General features: G+C 44.6%; 1 protein-coding gene across 1 annotated transcript in view; it reads right to left on the bottom strand.

Moving 5' to 3' along the window:
- The window catches only part of PAG1 (phosphoprotein membrane anchor with glycosphingolipid microdomains 1), a 111,664-nt gene that overhangs the window by 35,472 nt on the left and 53,252 nt on the right, over window positions 1-22,940 (bottom strand). Inside the window, exon 2 of the mRNA XM_019725420.3 lies at window positions 13,182-13,274. The gene's annotated coding sequence lies outside the window, so the exon portion shown is untranslated. The remainder of the gene's footprint in view (window positions 1-13,181; window positions 13,275-22,940) is intronic.

The following is a 22,940-nucleotide window of genomic DNA, read 5'->3' as shown; positions in this document are numbered from 1 at the left end:
GCTGTTTCTTTCAATTCCCAGTGGAAGTCAGCTAGACATTAATGTTTGAAATTGCACTATCAACCTTCTGTAGAGGTTTCTTTAGATCACTTTATGGTGGGGGGCAGGCGTAACACCCTGTTTATTTGGCATAGGGTCCTCGGTCTCCCATGGGAGAGTTTTGGGGTCTCTTCTATTGTTCATTCCCACACACATCTGGCTTGGGCCAGGAGTGACGTTGCAAAAAGCAACCACTTAACATTGGTGGATTAGGAGCCTGGGAGCTTTTGTCCGTAATCTTAGGCTTCCATTAGTACCACACGCTACTAACAGTACTGGCCAAGAAGTCGGCTGTAATATCTTCAGGACAAATCCTACTGATATATGGAATTGACAGCTGGACACAAACTCTATTTTGAGGCGCTTCTGGTATCAACAACTTCAAGCCATGTTGCTACCACCCTCTGCCAGGCTTTCAAACGCATGCCTGCGTTTGCACGTCGGCTCCATTCCGCCTCTGCAGTATTTCAGTTTCCAGTCTGTGTGGAAAAGTGTATTTGAGGTCACTATCAAAATCAGCCCCGTTCATGTCTTGGGCAACAGGCATGATCGAGTGCTCTTGCCCTGAAAAGGCTCCTGACACATATTAGTCCCTTCTCTGCTTTTGCTGCTATTCCAACAAAACTTAGGTTATTCCAAAATATACCTAAGGAAGAAGCTGCGTCTTTTAACAACTCATGTACACAAAGTATTCAAATATACAGCTCATCTGATTATTTCTCTTGGTTGGAGCTATGTTAAATTCAAATGATAAATTGTAATCATTATCCAGATCAGAATCAGCTACTTCAAACTGTGGAATTCCGGTGACAGAATCAAGTTGTAAGAGATGGTGGTCTTTGCTTCAACTAACTCATATATTTAGTATATATATACATATATATAAATTTGTATTTAAAAAAGACGTGTTATGAAACGATATGAATGTTTTATAAAATACACTATTTGAAAATATGATCAATTCGCATTTGTTTAAGATATAATTCCATTTCAAATAGACTTCTATAGAGATTTGCAGGAAACTATGCCATGAATTGCGGGCCATAGACCCTCACACAGCCAACTCCATTACTTCTCAGCTATGACCATCCAAGGCTGTTCATACTGTACGATTGAGGGACGCTGGGTAGTGGGTAACTCGGGAGGATGTCACCTGAACCCACAGAGGAATCTCAGCGTCACGAAGAGAGGCACAGCCAGACCCTGGGTTGTGTGATGCAAGAGGAAGCCCTAGCGGTGAAAGCTTCTTGCCAAAAATGTGAACCTGAACCGATTAGGCCCCTAGATGTGACTGCCAGGCTTTTATTTACCTATTTTCACTTCTATCACGTAAATTATCAAATAATAATGGAGGATTTTCGTCTACTCAACTCACATTCACAAGCCTGTGAGGTTGGTGCCTACGTTTCTGGATGTCTCTCTGTGTAAGAAAGAAAAAGCAGAACACATTTTTAATGTGCAACTTGTATGACTAGCCATCAGTGTGTCAATTAAAATGCCATCGTGTCATATGTAAAAAAAGGAAAATGACAAACCGTGGTGGTAACCACACATTTGAGAGGACACACCCACAGCTTTCTCCTCTCCCTGGCTGTGAAATCCTGTGATTTTTGTTCTTTGAGGTTCAGCCTTAGGCCCTTTTCTTATTTTGTGTCCTAGTTTCTTCCTGGTGTCTTATCCACACCATAGGCTCAATTTCTCTGGGGTTGCCTTGACTCCCCATTTATATCTGCAGGCCCAGCCTCTATTTTGAGCTCTGGTCGTACGTCCAGCTGCCCCCTGAATGCTGAACCCTCCCCCAGGATGTCCCAAGCCCTCGGCCTCAGCGTGCCCCAGGCTGGACTCCCCATGTGCCCTCGCACAGGGTCCTCTGGGCTCCTTCCTTCCGTGAACGGTACCACCTCTGCTAATCGCACCAGGTCACTTCCCAGGTCCTGTCACTGACCCCCTCCCTGGCCCATGTCTAGTCCAAAACACCTCTTAGATGACTTGCAAATCCCTGTCTCCAACTTGTCCTTTTCTCTGAACCCCAGAGTCAGCCCCTCGCCCAAATCACCAGCATCTCTTGTCTTGGCGACCGTATTCTCACTGCGGCCCTCCGATCCCTTCTTCAAGCCCCAGGCAGAGGGGTCTTTTCAAGAAGAAAACTGATCACACCAAGCCGTCTGCTGAAAACCCTTAAACTGACCAAAGGATAAAGAAAGTGAAACCATAGACCAGCCTCCTCCTTCCTGCAAGTTCAGGCTTTTGCCTACCTGCCCCCTCATCTCATTCTGCCCTCTCACTGCCTCCGTCCCACTTACCTCGTCCTCACCTACAACCTCCCCTACCTGAGTTCTGCCCCCACCAGATGCCAGGCGGCCGTCCCACGCAACGGTCACCTCTCATCGCCACGTCTGTTTCTCACTTTCCCAACACCTCGTTTTCCTTTGTCCACCTACTTGTGTAACCGACTTGACTCAGGTTTGTCATTCCTACTAGACTGTGTGGAAACCCTTCTATGAAATCACACCTGACCTGGCCGTCAGCAGACGTGGTAGGTGGCGACCTCTCCTCTAGTCACGTTTGGGTAATTGTGCTGGATCTGGACAGTCTGGTCTGTTTTTGTTTGTTTTTGTTTTCATAGTTAGTTGTGAACCATGAGGTCACAATCAAAAGAGGTCCCATTTGCATCCCTTGTTCCTACAAAAGCCCACTGCCGTAAATCATCACATAATTGTTTCCATTGTCTGGTGTCCGACCACATAATGATTTCACGAACTTCTGAGTTCAAACTTGTGCAAAACCAAAACAGCACAAAATATTAACTAATGTGGATTTATAAAAAGTGTATCATATCAGCCTGACTTAGCACTTTTCTTGTCAGACAAAAGAAAAGGACAATAAATGACAACATTAACACAGCAAGAGTGCTTGGGCTTGGAGTCTGAGGGACAGGGGACAAATCCGCTGTGTGGCACGTCCCCCAGGATCCAGGCTGAGCGTCCTAACGAGTCCTGCTCATCTGCAAAGACCGAGAACCTTCTCCATCTTTCCTCACCCCACGGACTCAGAGCAGCTATTTTTATTCCCTTATTTTTGTGTAACACTTCAGAGTTTATCAAACATTTTCACAGATTTTACTTTTTGAGTAGCTCAACAATCTCGTGAGAAATTTAAAGCAGGGTTCTTTTTTTTTCTTCTTTTTCTTCTTTAAATCATTACTGATGTTTTACACCTGAGAAAACAATAGCCCAGAAAGCTGAAGGGGCTGCCTGAGACCCATCCTGAGCCAGGAGGCAGCAGAGCGCTGCTTTCTACTCGAAATCCCATATTCTTTCCTTGTTACACATCGTATAGGGGGAAAAGTGGTTTCATGCCATGTGACAGTCTCACCCTCACGCCAGGAAGGCAGACACCACACAGCTGCTAGGGGCACAGCTTCCAATGCCGCAGGGGCCAGGCGGGTCCTGCCAACACAGCGGCAGGCCGGGTGGGTATAAATCGTGTGGAATCTAACAAACATCAAGTTTCTCACTTTTCTTTAATGACATGACCTGCTCATTCTTCCCCCCCCCCCCCTTAATTCTACCTGAAGGAAACCACAGCACAAAAATAACGAGACATGGTGACCGACACTCAACTTGATGGCTGAGGGTCACCGAGCAGGGTGGGCGCCGGGCCAAACTGCTCTCCCACACCCTCCCAGCTGGGTGTTGGTTGCCATTCTTTTACACGACACGGCATCATTAAGAGGGGAACCTGGGGTGCCATTACTCAGTGTCAGCCTGTGACAACTCATGGGAATACTACAGACATTTGGGACAGGACTGGTATTTATGCTTTACTAATCATCTGAAATCTGAAAGATGAAACAGACTATGCTTACCAAATTTGTGGATGGCTTACATTTGAATAAGGTTCCCCACAGCTTTCAAGACATGTGCTTAATACAAAATGTTTAATATACTGTAGCTTCTTTATAGAAACAATTATAAAAAACCTTAGCATGTCCAGGGATCTTTCAGATCTGCTCCAACATACGTGCATTTAATTTTTATTTATTAAAAAATGTCATTGCAGTAACGTAAGACAGCTGCAGCGTTCGAAGGGTAAAATTCTCTTACCTTGAGTCCAGAAACCTGTGGACAACTTCTCGTTTGGCAAACCAATGTCAAAAACGATGGAATCCCCCCCCTCAAGATATCATGTGTAAATGGAGTCATCCAGTTTAGAACAGCAAGCCCCAGATGGTCTATCAGTATCAACAAAAACTACTTTCCTTGCCAAAATGGATTTGATAAAGCAGACATCCTCTCAGGCACGCGGAGACAGACATATCAAGTCTGCAATACTTATTACCATATGCTCGGGACCAGGCGAGGTACTCTGTTATGTGGTCTGTAAAACATTGCTTTGAAAACAAACACTGAGTGTTCAAAAAGTGAACCAAGCGTTCACTCCTCCATAGCAAAGGCCCTGAAGGCCTTTTGGAAAGAGCGCCCTGTAATTGTGTGTTTTAGAGTGACGCAGGTTGGCGATGACAGATGTCACTCGCACGGAAGCAGGGCTGCGCGCAGACCTGTTTCTATTGGGCTGTTTTGAACATTGAAACCTAGGCTCCCTTTTCCTTTCTGCTAACCTAGATTTCTGAGATTTAGTATTTAAGTCATGGTTAACAGAGGAACGGCTCCACGCGTGATGTAACTGCCGTGTGCACACAACTGTCTTTGTGGCATTGCTGACAAGTAAGCAACTGAGGTTCACAGAGTTTCAGTAGCTCCGGGCCCACCCCACCCCGCAGCTCAGAGAGGGAGAGAGGGACAGAGCAGAGGGAGGAGCCACTGGTCTTAACCACTGGCCACAAGGATTTCCTAGAATCACGAAAGGGACTGCAGTATAATGGAAATTCAGCCCTTGGAAACCATATGTCAGCAGGTAGACCAGGTCTCTTGAGGGTTTTGGGGGGCTCTAGAAGGGGAGGGTTGGGTAGCAAAGGCTGGCATCAGGACACAGCCCGCTGACCATCTGAGATCCCTTTAAAAACCTTAAAAGTTCCACAGTTTTAGAACTGTTGTAGAAAGCAGACACCATCCTCAATAAACAGTCGCCATATTTCTACACGACACGTTCTTGAATAAGCTTTGATGTTCTATTTATTTCAAAGAAGATAGATTTTTTTTGGGGGGACCTAGTTCACATCACTGATTAGAGATATTCTAGCTGCCAGACAAATAAATCTCCATCAAAACCCATTTATAGGCTCCAAGAGCAGTTTGTGGATCAATCTGGAACTATGTGGGGCTTAGCTGGTTTGGTGAAAATACTTATAATACAACAGTGAGAGAAATCGATATGGATTTATGGAGGTTTTTATTCTTTGCATAGGCTTAGAAGTAGGTTTGGGCCCATTAAAAAGGCCTTTGATTTGCTTGGAATTGACGTATTGCACTTCCCTGTCTCTGGTTCTTTTCTTGAGTTGAGACTTCACGTTGCGTGGATCCTGCTCCCAGACAGGTGTGCCAGCCTCATCAGGTGACAACACCTGAATTCTGTGCCCAGGTTCACAGGAACTTACGGGCAATGGACTGTCCCCTGCTTGTATGATCTTTCTGAAACAAGGAAAGGACGCACAGCGTGTACCCTTTACGAACACCCCTTGGAGGCTTGTCTGACATTCTTCCAATGTAAGCAATTCAAGAATTTGGCTAAAAATCTGATTTCTAATATATGGAAGAAAAAGTTAATGGCTTCCACTTACAAAACATCCACTATTTGCCAGGTACTTTTTAACTAAGAGTCTCACCTAGAAATACCAAGTTACACTTAGCTAATTCTTCACAGCGTTGTTGCGAGCTATAGGTCAGTGTAGGAGATGGTACAAACAGTCACAAGTCTTTCCTTCCCTGTGTCCTCACTCCTTGCAACGTGACTCCCAGCAAGAAACGTCTGTTTCTCTCCCCTAATTCTCAGCGGGCCTTGTGACTCGCTTTCTGTATGGATCGCAGGGGAGGCCAGTTCTGAGATGGGGCCTCATGTGCTTTGCATACTCCATTCTTTCCCAGGTAACCCGAACTCCATCACGTGAAGCAGGCCAGGCTAGCCCTGCGGAAGGATGAGAGACCCATGGACCAGAGATCCAGCCAGGTGGTCCCAGCTGGAGCCCCAGACACGTGAGAGCCCAGCCAAGGTCAGCCAGCGCTGAGCTCGTTGCACGTGGAAGCCTGCTTGAGACCAGAGGAAAAGTCCAGCTGAGCCCAGCCTAAATGACCAACTGCAGAATCAAGAGCTAAACAAGTGGTCAAATTAGGCCAGCAGGCTTTTTATGAAGCGACAGATAAGGGATACAGCCCCTTTGCACTCTTCTGGTATTTTCAAACTTCTTTTTGGAATAGCACATACATTTGATAAATGTTTATTGAATGCATGAATAAACGATGAAATATTCAAGTACAGGGAGATAAGATTTCTCTAATGCAACAGAGCTCTGCCCTTGTATCCTGAAGTGAGTCACGTCTGTCTTTCCCAACTGTGAGACAGAGACAGTGATGTTACGGGGCCTGGTACGTACCAGGCATGCTCACTCTGTGTGAGCTCTCACTGGTCCTGTATATGAACCAAAATACCAACCAACCAAACAAACAAGCAAGGCCACAACGAAACACAAAAAAGCCAGAGCAAACTGTCGCACTGAGGTGTGCAGGAGATGTATTTCTAAATCCTTTTAGAATCAGAACAAACTCTCCAGGTATTCGTGAGGTGGACAGTTAGGGCAAGGGACATGCTTTTTCCTTTATTACTCAGGGCAAGCTTCTTTGCCTTTGAAAGTCTATGGTCTTTAAATGACCCATAGCTACTCCAGTCACCCAGTCTCACAGAGGGGGAGACTTCTGCTGTAGACAGACCACCCCAAGAGGCAGTCCCCCCTCTTCCTCAAGGCTACTAGTTCTCAATTTTGGCTGCATCTTAGAAGCGCCCAGGGAGTTTTTAAAAAAAAAATGCCTCCAAGAGATGGGCTTAATTAGTTTGGGGTCCAGCCTGCACGTGGGGACATTTAAAAGCCCCTGGAGTGATTTCATTGAATTGTCAAACTTGAGAACCACAATTCCGCCATCCCCAGAGTGTTTCCGCCAGCCAAGTTGTTATTATGGGATTAACTTTCAAGGCAAACCTAAGTTAAGTTTCTTTTTCATAGGTCTCTAATCGAAACACAGCACTGATACATTATAGCTAGAAAATACAAATAAATAAATAAATAAATAAACAGAATATAGAAAATAATTTCTCATGACAGACAGTAACTCAAAAGGAATTAAGAAATAATTATCAGACGAGTAACATCCAGATAATTAACTCAGCAAGCATAACGTAAACACATGTCTTAAAAGCTGTAAGCATAATTATGTATTCAAAATGTTGTTGTCCTAAGTTAAAATATCACATAATACTACAAACGTTAGTGAATAATAAATTCAAACTAAATTGCATTTAAATGTATGAATCTAAAGCACATCAACCTAAAATCTTTAAGTGCACCTTACATGAACAATAACACTTTATCACAAATTAAGGTATAATTTAAAATTGTAATACGATTTTGAGTTCACTGTGGGTATTTTAAATAACCATGGTTTTGTCTTCTTAATGCATAAATGACTCTCACATGGCAATAATATTATTTTCAGGAACTACATATTTTTTTTTTTTTTTGGCCGACTTCTAAAGTGCTGAGAAATGATGAATAATCTTCTGTTATAAGCTGTATGATGTATGCAAATTGCTTTAGTGCCAAAATGTCCTCCTCAATAAATCCCATAGTTACAATCACAAATAGATTGCCAATACATACTCGGAGAGTCAGAATTTTCTATGGTACAGAGTCCCTGAGAGAAAAATGTAGTTGGATCCTCTGGTTTCATAGAAATGGAAAATGAAACTCCGAGAGGGTAAATAAATCAGCCGAAGGTGGGAGTCAGCCCAGGAAGTCTGAGCCTGTGTCCTCACCTCTCTGAAGATGGTACAGGGAAGAGAGCAGCAAAGCGGCTCAAACTCCCGGATTTTGCCAACTTCTGCCACAGACGGCTGTGTTCAGAGAGCGACAGGAGAAATCGTTACCACTTTCCACTTCTTATCACAAAACAGGCTGGAATCCACTAGAGCCATGTAATACATTAGTTATCATCAGAATTATCATTAAAATCATCAGGTATTTTTTCTAGTGTGTTAACTTTTTATATTAACTTGGTACAATTAATGAACCAATATTGTGCATGATTATTAACTGAAGTCCGTAGTTAATTCAGATTTCCTTAACTTTTACCTAATGTCCTTTTTTAAAAAAAATTCAGAATCCCATCTAGGATCCCACATTATATGTAGTTTATTTTTTATTAGTTCAACATCGTGTGTGTGTGTGTGTGTGTGTGTGTGTGTGTGTGTGTGTGAGAGAGAGAGAGAGAGAGAGAGAGAGAGAGAGAGAGAGAAAGAGAGAGAGAGAGAGAGAGAATATGAACATCTTTCTTCTATTCAGCCAATTAAGGGCAAAATCCCACAGATTACTGTTCTCATGTTCCCTAATGTAAAAGAAAAGGCATATGTTAATATATTAGTCTGGAGTTTTAATTATGAGAAAAACACTGCAGATAAGAGGAAGTTTAGGTCCAAAAGTTTTTGACATTTGGAGGGACCTCGAAACATGGTCTGATTTCGACGTGGATTAACTAAATCTAAAACGCAGATGGGACAGAGCAGTGTGAGAACTCAGTGCACTCATAGGCAGCTCACACAGAAGCACAGAAATTCAGAAGAAAGAGGTAATATTGTGCAATTTGTCATCATTTACTTGAGGGGAGTTGGCATTTTAAAAATCCACAGAAATGCAGTTAGAATTTCCTTGCCAATATTTGTGTAAAACATTTTCCAAACAAGACGGATTCAGCTTACTCCGAAATGAATTGTTAGCTCACAACAGAGAGTGTGAACGACTTTTCCTCCCTTATAGAAATGCCAACCGCCTTCCTCTGCCTGATGCTGTACCATGAATAGGGAAATTCAAATGCTAAAAATATTCCCCAAGTTGCCAAACATAGTTCTCTAGCATCGACTTCCTAGTACAAATGAGTCAGTCTTGCAAACTTTGAAAATGAAAGCGAGTTACGATTTGCAGGAAAATGTTGTCGCGTACCCCAATGAGTTCAACGGGAGACATGTTTCATTTATGTGTATTTATACTCATTGAAAGGCTTCTCTAGACTTGCACTGAGGTTTTATTAAAGGTGGGCTGGAAGTGAGGGATCCCAAACGTTGCGTGTTGATTTTTCCTCAACACCTGATTGCCTGCTAAGACGTGACGTTCTCTCATCTCTCCTTTTCTTAAGATAGCACTACCCAGTGGATGTTGCCACACCTCTCTCCCCACCTGAGAGAATAAACAGAGGAAACTCTACATTCTATGTCCAGCTGTGAAGAGTCACAAAAAAATTCTGAGAAACCAGCCACAGGTGAATCGATTTAATTTTGTTTCACCCGCGTCTCCCAAACGTATCTGACCATAAACAAAGCCCTTTTCCTTTCCTTTTGTAGGGACATGGTGGGGAGCTGCACCGTTAACGCCCCCCTTACACCTGGTAAGGGCTGAGGGAAAGCAAGGCCCCCAGAAGGCAGCTGTCGCCATCCCCACTCAGCCTGAGGAGTGGCCTGTCATCCTGGCACGTGGGGCACCAGCGCAGACCTCAGCACCCATCGTGTGGCAGGAGGCACGGGACCCTCCCAATGACAAAGGTGTGGAGAAAAGAACCAGCCGTCATCCTTGGCCTCTCTCGGGTGCGGCCAAGGGGACCCCACGTAGGCATATCGCACAGCACAGCTCACCCTGACAGCCGTGGGGTGCGGTGCCAAGGATTCTGTGTTTCTCAGTTTGCATCAATGCACCCTCACTTTGAATTCTAGAAATGACAAATTCTGCTTCCACTGACACAGTATGTACAGTTCCCAAACCGACAGTGTAACACGGCATGGGAACCTCTGTGGGGACGGCAGGGTGTTTCTAGACCCCAAAGGGACATGATGGCTGAGCGATCTCTGCTGGTCCAGGATGTACCTGTGGCTGGACACAGACTCGGGCAGACGAGGCCAGGGCCCCCGCCGTCCTCCTTTACCGCCTGCGGGACCTTGGACAAGCCACTCACCTTCTCTGCACGTCAGTGTCCTCTTCAGTATAAAGAGAAGAAGAAGAATAAGAGTAGGTCTGCACAGTCTGCGTTCAGGGGTGCACATGCTGACTTAGCTGCCTGTGGGAGCCCCCACTTTCTGGTGGGCTGTGGTCACATGCCATGGAGAGCCAGGCTGTCCCCAGTGCGTGCTAAGGACCAGGCCTCGAGGACAGTTGCCGTGGATTTCAGGAGAAAGGGAACAGGTCGGCAGGGCTGCCAGACTCACAGATGGGTCAGCATCACTCTGCAAACTGTCACCAGGGCTCCCCAGGCCTGCTGCCCAGGCCGTGCCTCCCAGGAGCCCCCAGGGGGAGCAGCGGGACAGGCCCACCTCTGCCTCACCTCCCTTAGTGACCTTCAGCTTGGTTGTCAAAAATAATCAAATAAAAACCACTTTAAAACCAGAGAAAATAAATGTACCAAACAGATTGAAGCAATAAAAGGAAAGGGTTTGGTGACACCTCAGTTAATTTTTCTGGATTTCTTTGGTATTTACTTGAAAATATCAGCATATAAATATATTTTCTATATTTTTAAAAGGTTGTACAAACACAGCTTTAAAACGGTGGTGTAATAGATGACAAAACACTGAGAAATTTAAAAAGACTCTGACCCACTGTATACTGAGTTCATCACCACTGTAATTCTACAATTTGCATAATCCATATGATATAGTTCTTGTAAAAATATGCAGGGAGTCCTTGCAAACACTAGCCAAGATTGGGAACGAGGGTAAATCTCTGTCTGATCATAAAAATGAGGGGCCCTTGAATGTGGCCACAGCACACCTTCTCTGGGGGCCATCCTGGTCTGTGAACACGGCAGCCTGCAGCCTGGAAACACCTTTTTCCGCTCTAGTAAGAAACTCACATGCGTGTGTGCACACACAAAGTCCCCAGCCACCTGGGGCCATCAGGGACCATGCATCACACAGTTCCTGCACTGGGGGGATGGTGGCGGTGAACATACAGCCATAAGCCACAGAAACGCAGGCCTCATTTCAGCCTCGGGCCACGTTTCTGCCAGTGCAGTTTGCAAGGAGCGGTGGGCACTCTGCTTTGAACCTTCGCTTCTGCAGTGGCTGCCTTGCTATCCTAAACACCTGGGCGTGGCACCCTCACGCCATCCCTAGCCCCGCACTTCTCACCTCAGGGCACATCTTGCCATGTGTCTCTTTCCCCTACCGCAGGCAGCTCCCACTTGCTCTGTGAACCAGCAGATGATGTGCAGAGGTTATTTATTCTTCTCTGACACCGACACGCAAACACTGACGCACAGCCAGTGGGCTCAAAGCTGGCCTGGTGTGTCCATAAAGTATTTCTAAACTTTCATGATTCTCATTCTTGTTACTGCGGTATTTGGGTGGCATACGGATACCTCAGAGACGGTTTCCGTGTTGCCCATGTATATGCAACGGGAAGCAAACCATCCCTTCAAGGAAAGCGATTTCCCCAAATGACGACTTGCCTCTTCAGGAAGGAGAAGCTATTAAACTATATTTTAAGAAGCCCTCTGAGGGGATTCAGTGCTGAGGATTTTGAGGTCCCCCCCTGAGTGGCTTTTTTCCCATTCTGTATGCACAGCACAGATTCCGCCAAGCCTATTACAGCGACCAAACAATGTCTTCTCTGTCAAACAGAGAATGAATGGGATCACAAAATTCCCCTCCAATGTACAGCCTGCATTCCCCCCACCCAACCCCCTCAGGAAAGAACAACCGGGCTGAGGACGGGTGAGGAAAGCACAGCTCTCCCTTTGTCAATGTGAAATCGCCTTCTAGCAAGCTAGGGACCAAGTCGCGTCAGCTGCATAGTAACTGCTCCACGGAGAAAGTTGAGGAGTTTGTTTTCTTCTAAACTGGAGCGTATATTTCTCTCTCTCTCTCTCTCTCTCTCTCTCTCTCTCTCTCTCTCTCTCTCTCTCTCTCTCCTCTCCCTCTGTAGAGGAACACATTTATCAGGGTGGAAGGAGGCGATTCATCAAATATCATTCAGGCTCAGCAAGAACAGCTTCTAGCAAGGGCGCGAGCAGCCACAGAGGAACGTCACAGGAATGACACAGCGATTTGCGTTAAAATATTGGCAGCTAACTCATGAGTGCTGAAGCTGACTCTGAATTCAGGGGCCTCTGTTAAGCCTTTCTTCACGCTAAGCTCATGATTCATAAAGAAAGTGCCTGGAATTATTCCTCTGAGACACTCAGTATGGGGCTGATCCACTTCTCTTTGGTCTCTCGTTCTCTCTATCTCACTCCCTCCCCTTCCTTTCCTCCCATCTTCCCTCCCTCCCTCTTCACACACACACACACACACACACACACACACGCACACACACACACACACACACACACACACACCTCTTCCCCTCCCCACAAAAAACCATTAAAATCACCATCTTCCAAAACAAGAAACTTCATGAAGCATTTGTCACCAATCCACGAAAAGCTTGCTTAGTAGGTATTTTCATAAAAGAAGAACATGGATTTCTTCTAAAGTTCCATATTTGCAAGTCTTAGCTGGTGTAAAAATATTACGATTCAGGTTTTTCCCCCTAGTGATGTGACGAAGCATATATATATATTTTTTTCACCCTTCAACGGGAATTACCCAACTCTTTCCTCATAAAAGTCAGAATGCTATTCTTATAATCAAACCACAGTGGCTTTTGCTTTCACAAATATCTAAGAGAAGTTCACAGGAAGAAGAAAAAGTACAGCTTCCCCTCTCCTCCCTTTCCCCCACACATTCTCAGCAGAGCTCGGTGGGCGCCTTCTCCCGGTAACACAGTGAGAAGAGACTGCAGGGCACCCCGACAGCTTTCTCCTCCCCCTCCCTCTTTCTGTCCTTCCACGCTAGGTTTGCATTAGACTCAACAAGGAAGGCTCTGTGCAGCCCCACTGCGATGAACCATTTGTAAGCAGGTGCTCCCTTATGGGGACTAGGGTAACATTTACCTTGGAGAAAACTTTGTCCCAATAAGGATTCAAAATTCTGGCAAGGTCATCCCTCTGAAATGTCGTGGCGAGAGTGTTCTCTTCCTTCACAGCCTAGAACCAAAGATTAAAAAAATGTTAGAAAAAAAGGCAGGTGGATAAAGACGATGAGAGATATGTGTCCAGGTCACTGGGAATACGCTAGCAAGTTTATGCCAAACGCTGAGCTTTATGTTCCCTTTGGAACAAAGCAAATTGCAAGGCAGAGGAAAAACCTCTCATAGCGATGAGTAAGTCAAAAGTGTTCTCCAAACTAACAGCCAACTCAATGTCTAATCCAATACGCATCAATTGCTTGCTGCCTACATGTTTTCCCTAGTTTTATGACAAATAAGTCTATGTACTATTGTAGGAATAGTAAAATTCAAACAACTGTTATCTGAATTGGAGATAAAGGTAACCTGTGATTTCCTTGGGAAAATGTCTCATTAAAGCGAGAAGCTTGGGTGCAGCGGGAACCGTGTGACCTGATGCCACACGTGTCTCCTAGTGCTGAGACCTTCCTTCATCCATTCCACCGAGGAAATGGGGAAGATGGGAGACGGGGCGGTGACGACAGGGATGTTTCCCTTGACCTCCGTCCTGACTCATCAGCGTCCCTTAGCCCATCCCATCATGTACGGCTCTGGTTGATTTTTGGTGCCCAGCCTTTCCACCATCCCTCTTGCCTCGCCAGTTCTCGTCTTGTCCATTAATAAATGTCCCCTGTATTGAACCTCTGTTTTACATAAGACACATGATAAGTGCCGTGTGAAAGGCAGGAAGGGAGAAGGATGGAATGAATGAATGAATGAATGTGTTTATACTCGAAGGAGAATATCCTGGCTGTTGACTAAGATGGAAAACGTCTCCCTTCACTTAAGACTGAGGTACCATTCCGGATTTGCAGCATAACACACTGAGCAGACCAGGAGCCTTCCAGGTTTGTGCCTCGTGATGTCCTCTGATTGGGACCACATGTGACCGTCTCCGATGGAGTGCTGCTTTCTCCCATAGCAGACTCAGCGGGTTAGTCATACGATCTCGAGGTCTCTCTATTGTTCCCCTAACAGGTACCAGGTGAGAAGTGACTGCCTTGTGTTTGCCACTGCATTCAGCTACATTATTATTTCTGTTTTCTTTTTTTCAACACAATCATGGGCTGTCTTCCTTCAACCCGACTCCAGGTCTCCTGAACCCTCTCTACTCCCCCATGTTGACATGGTCAGTCCCAGAGCACGCTCCTGAATGCATCAGAAACATGAGCAAGATTTGATGATCTAAATCGAATTGCTGCAGTAGCAAAATAAAATGAATAAACACTGTCCTTAAAAATGCCAAATCTTATTAATATGTGTCAGAAATAACATGTTTGCGTGTGCACTCTCTACTACTAGACAGGAGCAAAGAGTCTGATTTGGAAATTGACCACATGACTTGATCATTAATTTAAGAATATCAAACAGTGGTACACAATTTTGCATTTTCCAGATGTGCATTTCATGAATTAAAACTATTCCAAGGAAACAAAGTAATGAAGACAGTTTGGCACTAGCACAAGATAGATATATAGATGAATGGAATAGAATTTGGCATCTCGAATAAGCCCATATATCTGTGGCTAATTGATTTTTGATAAAGGTGCCAAGACTACTAAATGGGGAAAGAAGAGTCTTTTCAACAAAAGGTTCTAGGGCAACTGGATAGCCACACGCAAAAGAATGACACTGGATTCTTAACTAATACCATATAAAAAAGTTAACTCAAAATGGGTCAAATAAATTTAAGAGCTAAAACTATAAAACTCTTAGCAGAAAACATAGGGGTAAATCTTCATGAGTTCAGATTTGGAGTTTCAGATATAACATCAAATGCACAGGCAACAAAAGAAAAATTAGATAAATTGGATTTCGTCAAAATGAAAAAGATTTGTGCTTTAAAGAACACTATTAAGAAAGTGAAAAGACAACCTAAAGAATGGTCAAAGATGGGAAAAAAATCATATCTGATAAAGGACCACGATCTATACTATGTAAAGAACTCTTACAGGGGGATAATAAGACAATCAAATAGAAAATAGGCACAGGATCTGAATAGACATTTCTCCAAATAAATATACCGTGTTTCCCCAAAAATAAGACCTAGCCAGATCATCAGCTCTAATGCGTCTTTTGGACCTGGTCTTATATTATATTAAAATACGACTCGATCTTATATTATATTATATAAGACCCGGTCTTATATTAAAATAAGACCCGATATATATTATATTATATTATATTATATTATATTATATTATATTATATTATATTATATTATATTATATTATATATTATATTATATTATACCTGGTCTCATATTGTATTAAAATAAGACTCAGTATTATATTATATTGTATTACTATATTATATAAGACATTTCCCAGATCAATCTTAAAGAAAGGTGGTTTCGCTTTCACTGGAATCACTGGGGTCGTTGCACTGACACAGGACCACCTGCAAACTCATACTCTCACTGAGACCACCTGAATATATAATAACTCTGCATGGACCCAACGCTCCATCAGGCCCCCTTTCACCCTCACGGATATCTATCTTTAGGCATGGACAGCCGTTAATTACTACAAATGATTATTGATCCAATCAAACAGAAATTCTACGCTTCCACCAATGCTGATTTCTTTTCCTGAGTGGAATTTCAGGACTTCTGAGAACAGGCATCTACTCACATATGACCCGCCCCCACGCCCCCCAACCCACATACTAAGTCAGTGGAACACGGAGCTCAGCACCATTTCACACCTACTTTGCTGACTGACAGTTTTCACGAGGCCTGTTAGCAGCTTTTCACCATGGAAGATGACATCCCTAAGAAGGCTCAAACACGTGAGCTCTGATCACTCAGGATGCATTTTGCCAACTAACTGGAAGGCTTACTCTAGCTAAAGCCACTCAGAAGAACCAAAATAGAGTTCAAGTTCTGGGTCGCTGGGCCCCTGAGGGATGGGATATGCACCTGACAGATGGCCTGGCCCACGCTCCGGCTGGCTCCACTCAGGACAGGTGCGGGGACGGAGCGCGGTTTATGTGTTACGGTGCCTCCTGGGGAAGTGGCGGTGACATCCCTGCAAGGATCTGGTAGCACAGACTTGAGCAACCCAACTCCAAATTCATGCCTAACTTTGAAAGTCCACACTTGGAGCCAGGATATCTGCTCAGCATGAAACAAGAATCAGGAAGCTCCATGAACGATTCCCAAATTTCAAACAAGCTTAAAGGTGACCTATAAACCATCCCCACTCGACACTTGAACCCTCTCTACAACGTCTGTGACATCCAGTTTGCAAGCCCAAACTAGGAACCAAGCACAGCACCCAACAGACAAGGGAAGCTCGATCTGACGCAGGAAACAGCCCTTCCCTGGGTTTTGGTGATGGCAGTGGGGGACGTCTCGGGGCCCTGCTATCATAGGGAGGCAAAGCTCTCCACCAGGGACAATGTGCTGGTGAAGTCAGGCTGGTGGCCTTTACCAGCCTGGAGGTCTAGTCACAGCAACAGAACGTGGCCACTGGGAAGTGACTTGGGGTAAGAGCCACAATTCTCAGGAAGACTTTCTGGCAAGACCAAGACGGACCACGGTAGCAAAGTAGATACCCAGCCCCAGACGCTTAGACACACAGGAAGTGAAGAGCCGACACTTGAAAGTCAAGGAGGGAACGGGAGGCGGGGGAAGGCATGCTGGGGGCTGACACGCTCACTCGCTGGTGGTTCTCTCCTAACGATCAAGTTCAAAGGCACGTCCCATGAAGGGACACTTTCCTCAGTGCACAGATGAGCAGGACTGTCTTGTGTCAGCCCAGACGCTACTTAGACTCAGGAAGCCTCAGGTCACAGAGACTTGTTCCACCAGCTACAGCTCACTGTGGGCGTGCGTGACTCTTACCCGGGACTAGCGCAAATCTGTACTTTGCAGGGATGGTGAGCTAAGCCACCTCTTTCTTCCCTGACCTTTTGCAGGTTAATGGCAGTGGTGCTGGTGGTGGTGCTAACATCATCCCCGCGCCATTTCTGCCTCTTGGATTTGGGTCATTGCGTCAAATGTCAAGTGTTCTTGAACTGTTTCTCTCCTGTGTTATCAGCTCTCCCAGCTTTGGGCCATGGAGTTATACTATTTTACCCAGGTGAGGTCTAATATTGATTAGGACAGAATTAGGTTCAAATACCGTGTTTCCCCGAAAATAAGACCTAACCAGACAATCAGCTCTAATGCATCTTTTGGAGCAAAAATTAATATAAGACCCAGTCTTATTTTACTATAAGACCGGGTCTTAATATAATATAATATAATAAATATAATATAATATAAGACCGGGTCTATTAATGTTTGCTCCAAAAGACACATTAGAGCTGATTGTCCAGCTAGGTCTTATTTTCAGGGAAACACAAGTACCAGAAACCCTCCTGCAGGAAGAGAGCAATTTATTTATCCAGTTCCCTCTGGATATAGTTACCAAACCAGTGATTAATCCAACTCATGATACACAACCCCTATTTGTCCAAATGATAGATATTAGCAATTTCATACTCTTATGGTTTAAAAAAAAAAATCAGACTTATCTATAAATGAACGCACGTGATTTCTTATTAATCCATCCGAATTCTGTGATGGGTTTAATAAATTGTCAATGTAACAGAGCTCGACCTCAAAGCACAGACATTTCCTTCCATTAAATTGTCAGTATTTCGTCTTTCACAATAATCATGCAAGAGAATGACACTAAATATGGTCGCTGGTACCGCAATTAAAAGGTTGGCTGAGACGCGGCATATGGGCTACGAATGCTGGGCAACATGGCAAAACAGAACGTGGGACACTTTCTCCTCCCTCATCCTGTGCGCTGGTGTCGCTCGGGCCGCACCCCTCTCCTTGCTAAGCTTCCTTCTGCTTTCTGGCCGCTTTTTCTTGCTGCTTCTCCCAGCTGTGCCGCTCATCTTGCCCACACCCCAGCTGCTGTCGCCCACACTTCGAGCCTTCCCAGCCCTGACTGTGTTCACAGTTCTTCATGCCATCCGATGCCTCTTGCTTCATTTTTCACACACGCTGACAGCTGCAACCCCTGATGCATGCAAAGTAACAGCCCGTCAGGAAAAGAGTGTTTTCTGGGGTTTTATTTTCCTTATTGAGAACGGAAGAGGCAAGAAAGGATAGTTTCCTGAGTGCCAATGAGAGGTCACCACCAAGATAAAATGAAGTCCAATACTACCTACTACTACTACTAAATAATTAAATAAAAATAAATGTTAAGCATCAAAAAGATTATGACCCTGGGAAAATAATTCCTTCTGAAAATCCTCTTTAGGAGTCCAGTTGAATGAAAAGAGTCTCCTTTCCAAGACGAACATATTTTTTTCTTGAATTCTAAGGAGGCAAGGATACAAATCCTTAAACATGTTTCCTTATACCGTCTACAGTCTTCAGAACCCAGGGAAGCACAGATACAGTTATAACACAGCTACCGAATTAGTAACAAATGACATTTATTCGCAAAAACCTTCTTTTTGTAAGTATTAGGTTGGTGCAAAAGTAATGGCGGTGTAAAAGGTTAAAAGTAATTGCAAAAACCGCCATTACTTTTGCACCAACCTAACCTGTCACCTGGCAAGAGGCTTAAAATGATATTATTTCCTGTAAGCCTGCATCCCTAGCAACGCTTGGATATGAATTCGTTGCAGCGTCAACATTAACAGAGAAAAAATCAAAATGACCAAAGTACTCAACAACAGGGAAAAACCTTTTACGTTGGCAGAGAACAGAACAATGTATAATATGCAAATTTAATGTACTTCAGGAAAGTTGCCTGCATTTCAGCCATCTGACATAAAGCAAGGCAGCGTAAACACCAGCGCTGTAAAGATTGGCCTCGGAACAAAGATGTTGCTGTCGTGAACAGAAAATATATACATTGATGCCTCTAATTACTAGTTTAGAAATTGGTAGGAACAGAAATATTTAAAAACATCCTCTCTTCGGCCATGTAAATACACATAAAATAATGACCAGGGCAACCAACCAATTCATTCATTTATTCATTCATTCATTCATTCATTCATTCATTCATTCATTCATTCCCTTATTGACCTTTCGATGTTATTTCCTTGCTAAAAAGAACCAAAAGGAAATACTGCTCCAGTCCCTTCCACGCTGAGTATCTGGGAAGCTGTCTTTTGGATAAACTGCCATTGAGAGAGCCGAGCGCTTTGGCTGGTGTTTGCCTCGCGATGGGTACTGATGGGTAGCTACCTGCCTTTTCTATCACAGAGCCTCAGCTCAGCCTTCAGACATTTCTTGATGAGAAATACCTTTTGCTTTATCTCATCTTGGGATCACCCATGGGGTGGTAGAGTTGGACCGTTGTCAATCACCGAGCTTTTCCAGAAGTTATGCCAATGGGAGTGCTTGTGTGTGGGGCGGGGAGAGGCATGCAAGATGACGCCTCTCGCCCAGGACGCTGAGGCTGGTGTGTGCCCGTGCATGCCTTTGAGATCCAAAAATGTATAGAACTCGACTTCCTGTTAGGGGTTCTAGTCACAGAGTAACTTCCGGGGCAGAAGTTACTTAAGCTTCTGAGCCCTTAAACTTCTGCAGAGGCAACGGTGCTGCCTGTGGGTCAGAGGAGACGGAGGCATTTAAGCTCTGGTTCTCTTTCTGGCAGCGCTCCACCTCTTTGAAAGGTTGTCGTCTGAAACGTCAGCCTATCTAATTGATAAGGTGGAAAAGAGAATAGAAAATAAGAGAGAAGAGGAGAAGGAACAACCAGGCCATCAAGACTGAATTCTCTTAGACAAAGACACAGCTTTATTATGGTTGGTAAACATCATCAGACAATAAACGCTCCGGGGGTAACATGGTGGCATCTTAGCAGGTAAAGTGGAAATGGCTGAGGGCAGTTTCCACATCCATCAGCCCACATGGAGAAAACTGGTACCCCCTGGAAGCCTATAAAGAATAAAAAAAGGCCCCCGGTTCTACCGGTAAGAGCCAGAGCGAGAAACCCAGGAGCAGCTTCCTGGCTGCAGAACTGCGTTTGTTTTGCGTCTGCCATCAACAGGTGTTGCCATGGTAACTATCCAGCAGTTCCGAAGTAGGGGAGGTAAGAAAATCTATACAGAAACACCGCAGAGAAGAAAAATAGGGGAGGTGTGCTGTAGCAAAACTAACCTCAGACCTAAGAGAACGAGCAACCTAAGACATGCTCAGCCATTCGTCAGGTCTTCGTGTGGTTTGAAACAGATGCTGCAGGGACAGGTTCTCAGCCCAGGAACGAGGCCCCCCGAAAGGGCACACTTTATCCCCTTTATTTACCAAGCCTTTTATTATTGTTCAAATGACCACGTCACTCAATAAATCACATAGATTAATATAGTCTGGTAACTTCTGTAATTCTTCAAAGTTAGGACAGCTGACAAAACAAGTTTTTGAAGGGTAAAGTCTGAAAATTTTAGCCTGAGAGACAGATCATTGTGGTACCGAGGATATTCTGCTAAGGCCAGGCAGACATCAGATTGCTGTGCAAAGAGCCAGCCGAGGCATCAGTGGGTAGGGCTCTGAGGCCTGACTACCTCCCTTGCCCATTTCTGGGACTCGGTGTCCCATTGTGTAAAGAGATGGAACCACTGTCTCCTTCAAAGGATGGATGTGAGGCTCAAATGAAAGGGTGCGTAGGAAAGCGTTTTGTTCATAAACAAGAGAACACCAGGCAAATAAAAAAATGGATGTTGGAAATCTTATTTCCACTTATTTTTCAAGCTTTCTGCTATGTTAATATTATGTTCACGTTTTTGATGATAAGTAGGCCACGGAAGGTCTTTGGCAGAAAAATCTTTCCTTGCCCTCATCTGAAGGTGCCTATCTGATTCGGACGTCTTTGTCTTCTATTAGTTCTTTTCTTTCCACTGTTGGTTTTCAGGCTGGCAGATCTGTGCCACAGGAGTGGGTGTGAGTGTGTGCGGAAGAGGAAGATGGTAAGGGAGGCAAGAGAGCAAGGAAGGTCAAACAGAGAAGGGAAAACGAGAGGAACAAACGAATTACCAAAGGGGGAAGACTCTCCCCTTGCATTCCACAGGCATGTTCTATCCCTGAGGGTGATGTTTATTTTGTTGGCCATCTCTAGATCACTGGCCCTAAGTTATTGGTGGCCTTATACACTCTTCAGCGGAAGCAGTTCTGGGGATGACACCAATTTTTGCAATGACCCTCAACACATGGGGTTTCGTTTGTCCGTTCTCCTGCCGGAGGGCTATGCCAACCGTAGCTGAAGATACAAAAATCCTTGTTTCTCAGACGAAAACTCCTACATCTCTTTATGGGAAGATACATACCTTCTGCCTTTTCTTGTTGGCTTGTTCTATTAAAAATATAGCTCCCTCGTTAAAATGTTGTCCTTTTGCTTCTGAGTGTTGTGAATCCATCCATGCCTTTGCCTCCCATCCCTTCATCCATCCCCCGTTTGTATTTCCTCACCATCCTGCTGCTCACGTCACATTCAGCTGGTGGCCAAGTCTCATGGGTCTACCTCCTTTAATGTTTGTAATAGTGAATTTCCAGCTCTGTTATAATGCATGCTTATTGAAAAGGCTCACAGAATACGAAAAGATATACTATAAAAAAACGAAGGCTCCTTTTCACCTCACTGCCCCCATCCCATTTCCTAAGTCTAACTGTAAGCACGGTTAGACTTGAGTACACTTAAGAAAAGGTCTGGAAAGATTCAACGATCTAATGTTATTATTTTTTTCTTTCTTTGTTACATATACGGTACCTTACACTGGGCACTGCTCAAAAGTTTCATTGTATTCATTTACTGTGTCTTAGAGAACTTTGCATGTTAGTACATAGATAGAGAGTTATCTGTTTCCTGTAAATAATTACAGAGCATTCAATAGCATGAATATACTATGATTTATTTGGGCATTTCAATGTCGTTTTTTGGTTTTTAGATCGTTTTTCGGTTTTCCTCAATCAGAAACAATGTTACAATGACTACACACACACACACACACACAGTCCGAGTCAAGAGACATCTGGGGCTACAAGAACTGAAACTGGCAGGAAGGTTTCAGAGGGAGCAAGACCTGCCAACACCTCGATTTGAATTCTAGCCTCCAAAAATGTGAGATGAGAAATTTCTGTTGTTCTAAACCACCGCTTTTTGGAACTTGGCTGCAGCAGCCACAGGAAACTAACAGTGTGTGTAGAGTCTGCCCTCACACAGTACTTCTTACACGGCTCAGCTCGCGGTCCCCGCAGGCCGCCCATTACCTCCCCATGCTACAGACACCTACTGTCTATTCCCACATGTCCAAAGACTCTCAGACACTACCTACCTCCTTGCTTTTGAACACATTGGTTCCTCTACCTAAATTCCCTTCTCCCCTGCCCCCAGCAACCCATGTGCCTTAGCCAGTCTCTGGGGCCCCTCCTTTCTGGGCTCTTTCTTTCTGACACCGCCCTTCCCCCCCCAGTCTCCCCAGGCATGACCGACCGCCTCCGGGAGTCCCCTCTGTGCTGTACCTACTGGTTTATGCACACCCAGCCCCCGTTCTACACTGCGAGCAGCTTGAGGGTGGAGTCCTTCGATGTGTCCTAGCAAGGTCCTCGCACACAGTGCGCCCCGAATGGGACTGTGGGTGAGCAGGGCAGTGCCGTCAACGCCATGCGGTTTATTATAGACTTGAGTCTGTT

Source organism: Rhinolophus sinicus, chromosome 7 (genome assembly GCF_057876585.1).
Source record: "Rhinolophus sinicus isolate RSI-liver-muscle chromosome 7, RSI-T2T, whole genome shotgun sequence".
Taxonomy (NCBI): Eukaryota; Metazoa; Chordata; class Mammalia; order Chiroptera; family Rhinolophidae; genus Rhinolophus; species Rhinolophus sinicus.
This window is presented reverse-complemented; position numbering and strand designations above follow the sequence as displayed.